We start from the raw sequence: 16,404 nt of genomic DNA, 5'->3' as shown, positions 1-16,404 counted from the left end.
TCTTTAATAACAAGAGTTAGTTTCAATATTAGATTTTTTTGGTGCTTTTTTTGATACTCAACCTGCATATTTTGTATGGGCTTTTCTTTCTGTTTCCACTTTAGAATTTTGCAAGTGTGGTCACTAATAAATATTGTTAAGGTAGAGGCAGTTCTACTGGCCTCCTCTCAAGGAGCTAGCAATTGGTGCCCCTGCCCCTGCTGTGAGAATGTCAGGGAGACATGGTCCACCCAGTGTGTGCTTCAGAAATAACTACTATCAGTCAGTCATACCAGCTTTATTTCTTTGTGTACCTCTCTCTGTTCTCTCTGTGTGACTCTCTAAGTGCCCAAATCTGTCCTCATGATCTCTCAGTGCTGTCTGTCTGTCTATCTTCCTGTGTACTCATCCACTTGTCTAAGTTTATTTTTCCCCAGGTTCTCACTCCTTTCTTTTCCATCAATAAAGCTCTTATGTATCAGATCTTTTGCATGCTAAATGTTTTTCAGAGGTTGATCTTGGTATAGACTGCTAAATATACCCCTGGCTGTATTATATTTTATAACAACCATGCAATAGAATCAATGTTAAGCTATCTTGAAATCTCTGCCAATGAAATTAGTCCAAAACCTTGAATTTGGCTACTGGAAGATTTCTAGGACAAGGGCAGGAAGCAGGCACATTCTCTGCAAAATATTACAAGAATAGTCACTATCAAGTTGTTAATATTACTCACTTCTGTAACCTCTTGAGTTCAGACTCTATAGTCCTCATTGCTGCCAGCTGTTGTCTTCCAAGCTTAAGCAGAAGCAAATACTAACTGGAGCTTACTAGATACTAAGATAAGATGTTATTCCCCATTCTAGTCCAAAGTATCCAAATTTTCCATATTTCCCCCCAAAACCTGCATAGACAGGCCTATACCAGAAATACCACACACTCTGCTACCAATTTTTGTCTTAGTTAATTTTCTATCCCTGTGAAGAGACATCAGAAGAGACACAACTTAGAAAACAACATATTTAATTTAGGGATTGCTTACAGTGTCAAGAGCATGAGTCCACATTCATCATAGAAAGGAACTTGGTAACATACTGGCAGGCAAAGCACTGGAAAAATAATTACAAGCTTATACCATTATGAGCAAGGTGGAGGCAAAGAGAGAGAAAAGCTCATTAGGAAGGGCATGGACATTTTAAACCTTTAAGCCTACAACTAGTGACAAATGTCCTTCACCAAGGTCCCAACTCTTAAACTCATTACCAGTTTCTATATACTGAAAACCAAGCATTCAGACATATGAGTCTGGGAGGAACATTCTTATTTGAAACAACATTTGTACAGTGTTTAACCTTAACTAATTTAACTTTAATTCTGGGGGGGGGGGGGTTGAGCCTTAGAAATTGCATGTTTTGTAATGCATAAAATGTTATTGTTTAACTTTTCTATTTTGTAAGAATTACAGATCAATGTCCATATTTGATTATGGGGCATTGTGTAAACAAAATAACTTCAAAAATAAACTTTAACAAATTTAATTGCAGAAATAGAAACAATAGTAGCAAGCTTGGTTACTTTAAAAGAAGCTAAAGAGAGAGAAAATTTCATTACATTACAAATGGCATGGACATTTTAAACCTCTGTAATCTCACTAGAGGGTAATTGTTCTATGATGTTTTCTTTTCCTCCTCAATGCCATTATGATAACTCATACTATAATGGAGAACTTTACTGCAGCTGTTCCTAGTCATTGATGCTGGGAACCCATCCTTGACAACAATACTGTCCCTGATAATGACTGTAGTAGAATCCTGAGCCAAGATGACCTCCTGAGGATCTCCATCCCCTTGGACTCCAACCTGAGACTGAATAAGTGTCACCATTTTTCTCAACTACAGTGGCATCTTCTTCATTTGAATAGCACTTTCTCCAATGTGACAGAGGCAGACACTGAACCCTGTGTGGATGGCTGGATGTATAACAGGAACAACTTCCTATCCACCATTGTGACTGAGGTAAGCATTACCCAAAATAAATTCATGATGGGGATTTACAAATAGCACAAATAGTGGATATTTCTTTAGCTCAGTCTTCAACTTTAAGCCAACATTAATTACTGATATATTAAATGTGAAACATTTCTTATTCTTCTAGTATTTTATTCTAAGGATAACCACAGTTTATGAAATAATTTATTTATCAGTGTTTTCTAGGCCATAAGTATCTGTACCACCTGGGCTTGGAGTACAATGAAGTAAAAATGAGGGTATTGTATCAAAGGAAACTGAAATCAGAGATGTTTGTGAGCCACAATGTGTATGCTAACAACTGAACTCTGGCCCTTTGCAGCAGCAGATGTGCTCTCTATTGTTTAGGTATCTCTTCAACATAAATATCTTCAATGAATGTACCAATTTATTTTTAGGAAATACTTATGTACCTTCTTAAAATGTTATGACAGGACAGTGTTATTCAAGCTTGGTTTAAATTTTAAAGAATTGGGAAATTATATAAAACCACAAGATAGCTAAGGCTATTGCTCAAAGATGATGATGTTTCATGTGTGTAATCCAGGATTCAATCTCTGCATTGTGCAAGAAAAGACAATATATTTTTCCTTTATAACAGGATAGAATGTTTCTCATTCTTAAAACACTGCCCCACTTGGTTAAACACTCTCTTCTACAAAAATAACAAAAAAATAGGAAATAAAAAAGAGAGAAGGAGAGAGGTAAGAAGGCAGTCATTCCTAAGCTCTATCTATACCTAGTTGATAATATCAGATAACATCTAAATAATATCAGAGTTTACACACTAGTATATATGATCCAGAAAATAACTTAAATATCTCAAATGATTGGAATCTATGGCTTATCTGAGAGAACTTCTGTTGGGCCTAACACAAGGTCTAATTCCCATTTCACCTCCACCCTTCAGTCATGTACACAGGTGGAGGGCGTGAACAGGCCCTAGAGAGATTTATATACTAATGAGGTACCTGAAGGCCAGAGGTGGAGCCAATTAAACATTCCTCCCCAGCCCCTCCCCCCTTCTCCCCTCCCCTTTTAACTCAGGTAGATCCTGGGTTTGAGGGATATGCATCCAGATCCATCCACCATCCGCCATGTGAATAAACCAGTTTTGGAAACCCAAGGGCTTCCTCGTGTGTTGGGGCTGTGCCGCTATGAGGAACCGTGAGGAGCCAGGGAGAGACTTTTAGTTAATGAACAGCGGGACCCAACTTCCAGCTGGAGAAACCCAGAGTGTTTCCAGCTGACTACCCACAGCATGGCAGGAGGAACCTCGGGATCCCAAGCCTTTTTTTTCCCCACAAACTTCTTAGCATATTTTTAAATCATTAACCTATGCTACAGTGTTAGATGAGGATACTTAGAGATTGTTAATTTTAGCTGATATTGGAAAATATATTGTACTCAAAATCAATGTTGAAGAGTAATAAGGGCTATAGAGTAAAATCAGGGATTATGGTGAAGGGTTAGAGCAAATGGCACTGAGTAGCTCTAGTTTCTGATTTGATGATTTTCTTCTTTTCTAGTGGGACCTGGTGTGGTCTCAGGTCCTTCATTCTGTCACTAAATTTTCATTCATGATTAGCATGTTTATAGGAGGTATCATATATGGCCATCTGTCAGACAGGTGAGTGTGCTAAAAATGCTCCCCTGCCCACTCTACATGTATTTTTTAACAACTGTAACTCATTGAAGATGAAGTAGTGATTGTACATTATAATATTCTAGTTTTGCAACTTAAACAAAATAAAGTCTATAAACAGATGCTTAAGAGATGTTTGCATAAGACAATTTAGAAATAGTGAAATGTTTAGCTATAAAATTAAGACTAAGAAATGTCACATCATTAACTGTATCATATTTATATATTTTATAGAAAACATTGTTGTCCTTGGTCAAGGCACTTGGCTCCATTCCTTCTGGACATTGACCTGAGTAGATATGATGCCAAGTGTAAAACTACAGTATTTTAGCTCTTTTCTTAAGACAGCCAGAATGCCTTTTGATGCCTATAAGGTATACAACCATGTGTCATTAGAGATGTGTTGAGTGAAGGAGATAATATTTTAAGTCCAGCCATCTCAGGGATAACATCTTCATCTTGCTGACAGGGGCAAACTAAATTCATGTTTCCAGGCCAGAAACTAACTTCTCTGCTGTTTCTCCAGATGCTTCTTGTTTCTTTGTAAACCAGTAAATTAGAAAAGAATGTAGAGAGAAGTTGCCTGTTATCTAAACTAAAGCATCCAGGTCATAAATGTTTATAGATAATTGCTTGTCACAACCTAACTCACTTTATGCAGCTTGTCTAATAACATTTTTTCCAAAATTTTAAGGCTCCGAGTTAAGAACCTTGACACCTGGTAGCCTGGATAAGACCCAACCACCAACCCACTTCCTTCCTGTGACTGACTGGTCACAAATCAGGGCAAATCTCCCTTGTAAATTCCCATGTTCAACCTCTTGGGTAAAAAATATCACTGGACAATTCTTCAGACCATGCAGCTTCCTCTCAATTTATGATTTCATTCTTTTAGAATGCTGTACAGTTTTCTTTCATGGACATTGTTCAGATTGTGAGCTTGCCATCTCCTTGAGTGCTCAGAGAATAAAGCCTTCATTTTATTTTAAACTTTGAAGTGAATAATACCTATAATTTCTATGCTTGCTTCTGCTTGATGCAGCTTTCTGAAAGTTACATATTCCATAGTATTATATAATTAGGCAAGTAAATTGTGTAGCAATATATTGTGAAATAAGCATTGGTATCTTGTGCCTGAATATATTTTCTTTAAATAGACAATTTCAATAAGCTTGCATCATTTTTCCCATTATAAAAACACTCCTCAAAACAGAAGGTTGAAGCAGAGCTAAACAATCATGTATTTTGAGACAAGATATTTACAAGGAAGTGAAGCAATAGGATTTTTCTAGGAGTGGTAAAGTACTCTACTCTTTAGGGTTGCTTAGGAGGTAAATCAGCAAATTTGAGTAGTCCCCAAATTGAACAGATTCACTAGCACCCTCCTTTCTGATGCATGTATAAGTAGTAAGCATTTCTAAGAGACCCTCTCAGACAAAACAAGTTGAATTGTCTAGAAAAAGCTCAGACCAGCTGAATACTCTAGAAGAGTGAGAAACCATCTATCTTACCAGGAAGTGGCTCAAATGAACTGTGTTGCTAACAAAGGCCACCCCCTAACCTGTTGAACTATCTGTGGGCCATGCATGGCACTTATTTCCAGCTTTTATGAGCTATCTCCCATGCTGGATGTATTCAGTGATGGAACTTTGAGTCATGTTAAGCCCTTAAGCAAATCCTCATCCATAGTCCTTTGACTTAGTAATATTCATTGGTTCAATGAGTTATATTTTGTGGTATCTATTGTCATAGAGCAATATATGTTTCTTCTTTGAGGATTGTCACAGAAAATGTCAATACTCCAAAAAGAGAGCAGTATACTTAATGACATTCTAGGAGATATGTTTCAAAATTTAGACAGTGTGATATAACAAAAACAGAGACATTAGGGAGAACACAGATCAAAGAAGGCTATTTAAAAATATATTCATTAAGTCACATATGTCACAGTGTACTGAATTTTAACAACAAAAATCAATAAAGTGTGATGTATATTAACAATGGAAACTAATGTCTAGAGAACTGGGAGGTGAGATTCTCAGGACCCAAATGGAGGGACCGTAGATGAAACATCCTACACTGGGGAAAGGGAACTTGTAGAGCCCACATCCAGCAGAAAGACAGGGCATCAAGTGAGGTATGGAGATGCCATCCCACAGTCAAAAACTTGACTTATAATTGTTCCTGTCCAAAAGAACTACAGGAACAAAATAGAGAGGAGCTTGAGGAAAGGGAGGTCCAGTAATATGTCCAAAGTATGAACCACCTAAAGGGGAGGTCCTACAGCCTGAGACTATTACTGAGGCCATGGACTGCTCACAAAAGTGGCTTATCATGACTGTCCTCCAAAAGACCCTACAAACATCTGAAAGAGGCAGATACAGATATTTTTACCTAGCCAATGTACAGAAGCTGCTGACCCTTGTGATTGAATTAGGGAAAAACTGGAAGAAGGTTAGGAGAAGGACAAATCTGTATGAGTACCAGCAGTCTGAACTAAACTGGACCCCAGGAATCTCCCAGGCTCTGGACCACCAACAAGGCAGCATACAATAGCTGCTATGAGGCCCCCAATATATATATGGCATAGGATTGCTGGGTCTTGGCTCAGTCAGAGAAGATGCACACAACCCTCAAGAGACTGGAGGCACCAAGGAGTAGGGAATTTTGGTGGCATGGGGGATGTAGAAGGGACGATGTCATGGAGACTGAGTGGAGGAAGGAAGTATGGAGTGTAAAATAGTAAGATGGTGGACTGGGAGGCTATAAAATCTGGAGTATAAGAAAAGATTAAACAAAGTTTTAAAAAATGAAATTAGAAAACAATGAAAAATATGTTAGTTATATGATTGGGTGTGGGATCTTTATGGTATGTTAATTTCAAAATAATACTGTTTTATATGGCTTGAATTAATGAAATTCCTGGTGAGAAACTGAGGAGAAGCTTGTTTCATAATGTATTTATTCATAAAAGTGAAAAAAAATATTTTTGAGATCACACACTTAGACATTTCTTGCTACTTACTGTTTGTAATTACATTTGTGTTGAAGTTTCAAGCAGACTACATCATTCCCACAATCTAATTTCTTCCGTTCCTCAGGTTTGGGAGGAAGTTCATTTTAACATGTGCTTTATTACAATTGGCCATCACTGAAACCTGTGTAGCTTTTGCTCCTACCTTCCTCATCTACTGCTCAATTCGTTTCCTGGCAGGAATGTCTGTGGAATCCATATTAGTAAATAGTAACTTGTTCAGTAAGTCAAAGTTTTTGAAATGAGACCTTGTTCACACTTTGGTTTTGACTCTGCAAGTTTCTTTCAAGTCAATACATCTTTTTCTTTCAGTGTTAGAATGGACAAGCCCTAAATTCCTAGCCATGATGGCAGTGCTTTTGTCTTGTGCTGGTAGTTTTGGAAACATAATATTGGCAGGACTGGCTTTTTCATTTCAAAACTGGTACCACCTCCAGCTGGCAATGTCTGTACCAATGTTCTTCTTCCTTATACTCACAAGGTATGAGCTTTCTTTCCTTTTCTGTGTTATGGAATTCTGTAAAGATAATGAACATGGAATCAGGACATAAGAAATGCAATTCCCATTGATTCAGTCCTGACAGTGTGTGTTCCTTTTTTGGACAGGAGGACAAGCAGCACTGTCAGATAAAACTGAGAACATAAAATTCAGCCTAAGCTTAAGTTAATCATTAAATAATGTTATAAAATCATACACAAGTATGAGAATTTTTACTAGTATATTGAAGAGAATTCATGCTTATATGTATTCACCGTTATATATAACTTTTGTATAAAGTTACATGTAACGGTGGCTTCTGTTGTTTCATCTTAAGTGAATGAAATGTATAACATCTCATTATTTTCATATTATGAATAAACAAATAATTTCAAAGAAAGTATATTGGAAATATTGGTTATGTTATATTTACACTGTTATTGAAGCTCACCTCTTCAGGATTCTGTCAAATACAGAAAACAAGCTGAGACATCTAGTCTTTTGGAAGTGAGCAAATAACTCGATTCTTGGACTTTCCATTCGCAGCTAGTCATTGTTAGATTAGCAATGTTAGATGGCTTATAGAACTGCAGTCTATAAGTCATTCCAATAAATACCATATCTATATATCTGTACATATACATCTATAGCTATATTAATGAATATCTCTATATATATACATATATTACATATGTATATATATATATATGTATATATAATATTTCTCACTCTCCCTCTATATATAGGGAATAGATAAAGAGAAACAGGGAGAGAGAGAGAGAGAGAGAGAGAGAGAGAGAGAGAGAGAGAGAGAGATTGATTCATAACAAGTTCTGTGACTCTTGAGAACCCTGAAACTGAGAAAATACTCAATTCTTGGACTTTCCATTCACAGCTTGTCATTGTTGGATTAGCAGAACTGAAGTCTATAAGTCATTCCAATAAATACTCTATTTATATATCTGTACATGCATATCTGAATATTCATGAATCTCAATCTCTATATATCTATCTTTATCTCTTTATATCTCCCTCACTGTCCCTCTATATATAGAGAGAGATAAAGAGAGACAGGGAGAGAGGGAGAGAGAGAGAGGAATATATATATATATATATATATATATATATATATATAGAGAGAGAGAGAGAGAGAGAGAGAGAGAGACTCTAAGTTCTGTGACTCTGGAGAGCCCTGACTAACATACTTGGTTGTGAGGCCTTAATTGACCAGTTGGTAAAACAATTTTACATAAAAGCATTTCCTCCAAACAGGAAAATCTGTGAAGACATAGCATATATTGTAGTGGTATCTGTACAAATAAATATGGAAGGGAAAATGATTTAGACTATTTGGTGACTTTGATCTTTCCATGTCATAGGGACAATGGAGACAAGCAGCAAATTTTGTCTTCCAAACTACTAAATGTAGGAAAAAATTGGCTAGAGAAACTAGTATACAGAAGTGCCCACATCTCTCATTTAATATCTGGATCCCCTTCCCTTCACCTTTAAAAAAAGATTTAACAAATGCTACCACAGGGTCATCAGGATAGGCATGACTCAGACATGACTCTGAAAAATGAAATCTCTCTGTTAATGCAGAAAAATAAGTTTACATAGAGAAGTGCAAAGTTAATTTTTTCAGGCTCATCTCCCACACAATTTCATCACCCCAACAGGTATATCACTATTGTTATGCAGGTGCTTCCATCGTGTAAATGAGTTACAGGAGCAGGTTTACCTTGCTTGTGATTCCAGATGTCAACAGCTGATTAGATGCAGTTATGAATGCAACTTAGATGATATGATTAGTACCCAAATTTATCCAAGCTGAATCATTTAGAGAAAAGTATACATTATTAAGTGATATTTCCTATACCCTAATGAGGAAGTTGATATATGTCTCTGGAAGCAGTCCTCATATTTTTTGTTTGATGATCCACATTATAAATGTATATCCAGGTAGAAGAAAACAGACTATTGTAGATTCAGGTTGCAGGAATATAGTGCACTTTGTGATGTCATCAGTCCCTACTTTTACTGAAGATATTACACAACAAAAGAATATAGAGATTCATATATCAAAATGTGTGGTAGGTATTCAATTAAGGAACAAAAATTTTGAAGGTTAACTGTGATTTGCTTTTATTTTTGTTTGTTATTGCTTTCTAATTTTATTTTTACTTTTTTGAGTTTGTTTCTTTTTTCTTGGATATTTTATTTAAATTTCAGGTGTTATCACCTTTCTCCATTTCCTATCACTAGAATCCCCTATCCCATCCTTCTCCTCCTTTTTGCTTTTATACCTTTTGAATTAAATGCCAGTATTAAGGTTAGTTCTAGCTTAAGAGACTAGCAATACAATAGATGCAAATAATCAAGGAACAAGCAAGACAATAAACAAAAATAGTCATAGAACCAGCAAGGCAGGACAGCATTTTCAACAAATGATGCTGGCTCAACTGGAGATCAGCATGTAGAAGAATGCAAATCAATCCATTTTTATCCCCTTGTACAAAGCTCAAGTCCAAGTGGATAAAGGACCTTCACATAAAACCAAATACACTGAAACTAATAGAAGAGATGGTGGGGAAGACACTCAAATACATAGGCACAGGGGTAAAGTTCCAGAACAGAACACCAATGGCTTATGCTTTAAGATTAAGAATTGACACTAATTATACAGATTTCTACTGATAGGTATGGCTATGCAATTAACCCCTAGCTAATCCTCTCTATTCCCACAAAACCACTACTTTTCCCTAGAAAGACAGTCCAACATTTACCACCTTAGTCCCCAAGCCCAGGGAATAGGGGTGCTGACTCTTCATTAGCTTCTTCAAGCTGATTATGGGCATTGAGATATTAAAAGAGGAGTGGGGGGAAGAGCAAATAGACAGTCCTCTGATGCTGTGTCTTCACTGCCTCCAGATGGAATTCCCAGACCTCAGAGGTTTGAGCAGGTCTGCCCAGCTTGCTTGTTGAGTAGATACACCAAGGCAGATCATTCTGCAATATACAATTCTCAAAACAAATTTTCATATCAAGATACTTTTTTTTTAAGAGGGCTGACATTTTATTAAGGATGTTGGTTCTAACCGCTTTTCTTTTTTTCCCCTCTTTTATTGGATATAATATTTACATTTCAAATTTTAATCCCCTTACCGCATTTCCCCCACCACCCAGGAACCCCTTATCCCATCCCCTCTCCTCCTGCTTCTATGAGGGTGTTTACCCACCTACCCCCAGCCCCTCTCCCCACCCTCAGATTCCCCCCCCTCAGTGCTCAGCCTTCAAGGTACCAATGACCTTGTCTCCTACCTATGCCCGACAAGGCCATCCTCCCCTACATATACAGCTGGAGTCATGTAACTCTCCATATGTGCTCCTAGGCTGGTGGTTTAGACCCTGGGGAGCTCTGGCTGGTTGGTATTGTTGCTCTCCTCATGAAGATATAAATTCTTAAATGGCACCAATTTACTTTGATTACAAATTTTAAGGTTTTCATTGGCATGAGCTTCTTAGTGATATAAGAGTGAGATGAATATTGTTACTCTCATAGGCATTGTACCAGTATAACACATTTAGGAATACAAAGCTTAGACCCAGTCCGTCTTTAATATTTTTTAGCTGATTTGAGATGGTCAGCCTGTGAGTTAAGGGACTATATAGCAAATTCATGACTTGGAGTTTATTATAAGGGTGTACTCTATGTTTTATTTAGAAATAGCTGAGTGGAATTAACAGGCAACAGTCCAGATTACCGTACATGGATGATGGTTTTCAAAACATCAGAAATCCTTAGAATTGACATCACAAACATTTCTGTATTAATCTTCATTTTTAATAGAGACCTGTCTGCTCTGGACAGCTTCCTATATTGAATTCTAAGAAGAAATTGAGCATCCTTGGAGTTACTCCAGTTGTGGTGAGACAGCCACTAGGCAAGAATTGCCTCTTTCCTTCTACAGACAAATTACTGTCCAGAAAAGGACACACTTGCAGAATAGTCGACTGATTATATCTGCCTAGACAGAGTAATCAGCCCTTAATAATTCTCCAGCACTAAGGTCTGTCAGATAATCCTGGGCCAGAAGGCAGAAGAACAGATGCTCCAACCTTTTGAAGTAGAGCGAGTGTCCAGGTGTTCAGAGGTCTCTATAAATTGGCTAAGTTTTAGAAGCTATGATTTGTGCTTCCCACAATTATAGTTAACTCAGTCATTCTGGATTTCTGATGGGGTTGAAAACTTATAGCTATTTACCTTCAGAGAAAAGATTTGAGTGGATGATCGGCAGCTGACATTCATCCTAAAGCCAGGTTCAGAACTAAATGTTTTAGTTAGGATAGATGACAGAGGTCCTGGTTAGTCAACAAAAGGATGGACTGGGTATTAGGACTATCTTGTACCTCACTGGTACAAATTGGCATAATTATGCTCTAATTGTATTTTGAGAGAAAAAATTCATTTTAACAGGAAGGGTGATGTGTAGGAGGAGCTAAGGTGGGAGGAGTACTGAGAGGAAGAAAAGGAGTAAGAAGAGGAGAAGAAGAAGGAGAGGAGAAGCTAGGTGATGAAAGAGAGAAAGAGGGGGGAGATAGGGAGGCAGATGTTCATGTATCTCCACCAGTCAAAGATAGTTGTTATATCTAGGTTGGGTAGTGGGTTACACCTCTGATTGAACAATACCAAACTTATAAAGCCTATGATTAACATTTTTTAAAAAAATGTATAAATGCAAAAAGGAAAAGGGGGCATGGGATAGGGGTTTTCTAAGGTGGGGGGGGGAATGGGGAAAGGGGATGGCATCTGAAGTGTAAATAAAAGATCTAATTTAAAAAAACAGCCCTGATCCCACCAGAGACATTCTGGAGGCTCCACAGATCCCACAGCCAGCGCTAGCACTCCCCTTCCACCGCTCGCCCCTCTTCCAGTCTGAGGCCTGGACCAGACCTCTGCCCGGCCTGTTGGTGAGTGCACCCCGGATCCCTCCGGAGACATTCTGGGGGCTCCAAGGATCCCACAGCCAGCTTTAGGTAGGAAAACCCACATACTTCCCTGAGCCCATAGCTGGGTGCCCTGAGTGCTCAGATTCCAGCAGATACCCCCCCCCGCCGCCCCTGCTGGCTAGCACCCCACTTCTGACCATCTTCCGGGTCTGAGGCCTGGACCAGACCTCTGCCAGGTCTGCTGTTGTGTGGACCCCGAATTCCACCTGAGACATACTGGAAGGTCCACTCAACCCAGAGCCACAGAGGAACAACTAAACTCAGAGTGTCAGACAACATATCCTGAGATATCCAAGAGGAGACACTGCACCCAGAACAGCAGACACCTAGCTGGAATGCCACCTTGGAGGCACCATATCCTGAGGCATCTTAGAGGTACCACTGTAATCAGTGCAGCTGAAAAAGATCACAGAGACCTGGACCCCTAGAAGACCAAACACAAGTGAGACAACTGGAAAGGCAGGCTTCAATCAGAGACTGAAGTACAGGTAGCACTAGATTTAACCAGATGGCAAAAGGCAGGCGCAAGAATGTAAGCAACAGAAACCAAAGTTACATGGCATCATCAGAACCCAGTTCCCCCATCATAGCAAGCCCTGAACACCCCATCACACCAGAAAAGCAGGATTCAGAATTAAAATCACTTCTCATGATGATGATAGAGGATTTTAAGAAAGACATAAATAACACTCTCAAAGAACAGATAGAAACCCTTCTTAGAAGGAGTTAACAAAATATGTACAGGAGCAAATAAGAGAAAGTGTGTGGGGCAGACACTAGAGAAGGGACTGTCCAGAGATGGCCCACTTGGGGATCCATCCCAGGTACAATCACACCACACTTTGGTCTTTCTTTTTCTTGAGCTTCATGTAGTCTATGAGTTATGTCTTGAGTATTGTGACATTTTAGGCTAATATCCATGTATCAATGAGTGCATACCATGTGTGTTTTTTTGTAATTGGGTTACCTCACTCAGGATGATATTTTCTAGTTCCATCCATTTGCTTAAGAATTTCATTAATTCATTGTTTTTAATAGATGAGTAATACTCCACTGTGTAAATGTACCACATATTCTGTATCTATTCCTCTGTTGAAGGACATCTGGGTTCTTCTCAGATTCTGGATATTATAAGTAAGGCTGCTATGTGGAACAGGTGTCTTTGATATATGTTAGAGCATCTTCTGGGTATATGCCCAAGAGAGGTATCACTAGATCCACAGGTAATAAGATGTCCAATTTTCTGAGGAACCACCAGACTGATTTTCAGAGTAGTTAAACCAGCTTACAATCCAACCAACAATGGAGGAGTGTTCTACTTTCTCCACATCCTCACCAGCATCTGCTGTCATCTGATTTTTTAATTTTAGACATTCTGACAGGTGTGTGGTGGAATCTCTGGGTCATTTTTATTTGTATTTTCCTGATAACTAAAGATGTTGAACATTGTGTTTTTTGATCATTTGAATTTTCTCAGTTGAAATTTTTTGTGGAGCACTCTACTCCACTTTTTAACAGGGTTATTTGATTGTCTGGTGTCTAATTTCTTGAGTTCTTTGTGTATTTTTCATATTAATCCTCTATCAGATGTAGAATTGGTAAAGATCTTTTTTTTCAATCTGTTGGTTGCCATTTTGTCCTATTGACAGTTCCCTTTGCCTTACAGAAGCTTTGCAATTTTATGAGGTCCCATTTGTCAAATTTTGATCTTGGAGCATAAGCCATTGGTTATCTGTTCAGAAACTTTCCCCCTGTGCTGATGTGTTTTAGGCTTTTCTTCACTTTCTCTACTATTAGTTTCAATGTACCTGGTTGTTTATGGAGGCCCATGATTCATTTGTACTTGAGTTTTGTACAAGGAGATGAGAATGGATCAATTTGCATTTTTCTACATCCTGACCTCCAGGTCAACCACCACCATTTGTTGAAAATACTGTCTTTTTTCCACTGAATGGTTTTAGGTCCTTTGTCAAAGATCAACTGACTATAGGTATGTGGGTTCATTTCTGGGTCTTCAATTCTATTCCATTGGTTTTCTTGTCTATCTCTGTACCAAAACCATGCAGTTTTATCACTACTGACCTGTAGTACAGCTTGAAGTCAGGTATGGTGATTCCCCCAGAAGTTCTTTTAATGTTGAGAATAGTTTTCACTACCCTGGCTTTGTTGTTGTTGTTGTTATTCCAAATGTATTTGAGAATTGCTCTCTATCTCTGTGAACAATTGAGTTGGAATTTTGATGGGTATTGCATTAAATCTGTAATTGCTCTAGGCAAGATGGCAATTTTTACTATATTAATCATGCCAATTCATGAGCATGGGAGAGCTTTTCATCTTCTGAGATCTTCTTCCACTTCTTTCTTCAGGGACTTGAAGTTCATTGATGTTAAGAGATATTAAGGAAAATAATTGTTTCTTTCTGTTATTTTTGTTATTAGAGTTAGAATTATGTTTGTGTGGCTATCTTTTTGGGGTTGTTGGTAGAAGATTACTTTCTTGTTTTTCTAGGGTATAATTTTCCTCGTGTTGGAGTTTTTCCTCTATTATTCTTTGTAGGGTTAGATTTGTTAAAAGATATTGTGTAATTTTGATTTTGTCATGGAATATCTTGATTTCTCCATCTATGGTACTTGAGAGTTTTCTGGGTATAGTAGCCTGGGCTGGCATTTGTATTCTCTTAGGGCTGGTATGACATCTAGGTTGGTCAGTGGGCTACACCTCTGATTGAACAATTCCAAACTTATAAAGCTTATGATTAACATTATTTTTTTTAAAAATGTATAAATGCAAAAAGGAAAAGGGGGCATGGGATAGAGGTTTTCTAAGGGGGGAATGGGGAAAGGGGATGGCATCTGAAGTGTAAATAAAATATCAAAAAAACTCTAAAAGATTAAAAAAAATAGAGAGAGATTAAAGATTTTTATTAGTTCCTGTTTTGATTTTTCTTGCAGGTGGCAGTATGTGCATGTGATATTCTGTTTGGCTTTGTTGCAAAATGATTAATATCTTGTTTTTTCTTTGGTGTAGATACCCTCCTTGTGTTGGAGTTTTTCTTGAAGAATCCACTGTAGGGCTAATTTGTAGACAGATACTGTTTACATTTTGTTTTGTCCTGGAATATTTGATTTTCCCATCTATGTTGATTTAGTGGTTTGCTGGGTATAGTAGCCTATGGTAAAATGTGTGTTCTCTTATGGTCTGCATGACATCTATCCAGGCTCTTCTGTCTTTTCATGTCTCTTTGAGAATCTGGTGTGATTCTGATAGGTATTCCTTTATATGTTTCTTGGCTCACATGCTTTCTTCCAAAGCTCATTGGGTAATACCATATTAACCAACACCAAATCTGACTCACAAAACTTACCAGGGAATTTATTTTATGCAATTTTCTCAAATACCCTGGAAGCAGTCATTGTTACAAAGGTAATAGATGAAACTGTAGCATTCTATGAAGAACTTGGAGCCTACCTCCTTTACTCTATATTGTATCAGACTTTATTTCCATTTTATGGTGTTTGTTGTATATGTTCTAGGTGGAAAGACTCAAGACAAGCAAAGAAGGAAGATCTCATCATCAAAGTCACAAGATTTTAAGGAACACCTGAAATTGATATCTGATCAAAAAGCTATTGAAAAAAACGAAGGTTATCCAAGACATGGTGAAAATTTTCCCAAGATGATTACTCAGGATTATTTATTGACATTAGCTAACTTTTAAATAAGTGAACATAAAATATAAAGCATTAATCACATTGAAATTACTCTAATAAATTACTATTTACCAAACACCTGTTATTAATCACATAATTGACTTGAAGTAATATAGATAATCAAAGGGATCTTCCTTCATTATTTCTGTAATATTGTATAGCTACCAAGTTTTTGTTTGGAATCTTTATTAGGCTTCTTCCCACTGCACTGATGAAATATCTGAGAAAAATTAAAGGAGGAAATCTTTATTCTTTTTCCAATTCCACATCATTGGCTTCAGTTCATGATTATTTAGAAGCATTTCAGCCCCAGTGTGAAACAGCATTATGGTAGAAGAAAGATTCTCATTTCACACTGTCAAGGAAAATAGGGAGGGAAGGAGACAGAGATGTAGAGAAGAAGAAGAGGAACTGGGACAGGGACAGGAAGAGGAAAACGGAGGAGAGAGAGACAGAGAAAAAGAGAAAGACAAAGAGAAACAGAGAGAGACAGAGAGACAAAGAGACAGAGAGAGAAGACA

The 16,404-nt window shown here is 37.7% G+C and overlaps 1 pseudogene across 1 annotated transcript in view; it reads left to right on the top strand.

Moving 5' to 3' along the window:
• The window catches only part of LOC117721899 (solute carrier family 22 member 27-like), a 55,222-nt pseudogene extending 39,120 nt beyond the window's left edge, over nucleotides 1–16,102 (top strand). Inside the window, exons 2-6 of the transcript XR_013105252.1 lie at nucleotides 1,655–1,994; nucleotides 3,536–3,636; nucleotides 6,753–6,907; nucleotides 6,998–7,166; nucleotides 15,707–16,102. The product of XR_013105252.1 is annotated as a solute carrier family 22 member 27-like (transcript). The remainder of the gene's footprint in view (nucleotides 1–1,654; nucleotides 1,995–3,535; nucleotides 3,637–6,752; nucleotides 6,908–6,997; nucleotides 7,167–15,706) is intronic.
• Nucleotides 16,103–16,404: the final 302 nt, after the last annotated feature.

This window comes from Arvicanthis niloticus, chromosome 1, assembly GCF_011762505.2.
Source record: "Arvicanthis niloticus isolate mArvNil1 chromosome 1, mArvNil1.pat.X, whole genome shotgun sequence".
Classification (NCBI taxonomy): Eukaryota; Metazoa; Chordata; class Mammalia; order Rodentia; family Muridae; genus Arvicanthis; species Arvicanthis niloticus.
This window is presented reverse-complemented; position numbering and strand designations above follow the sequence as displayed.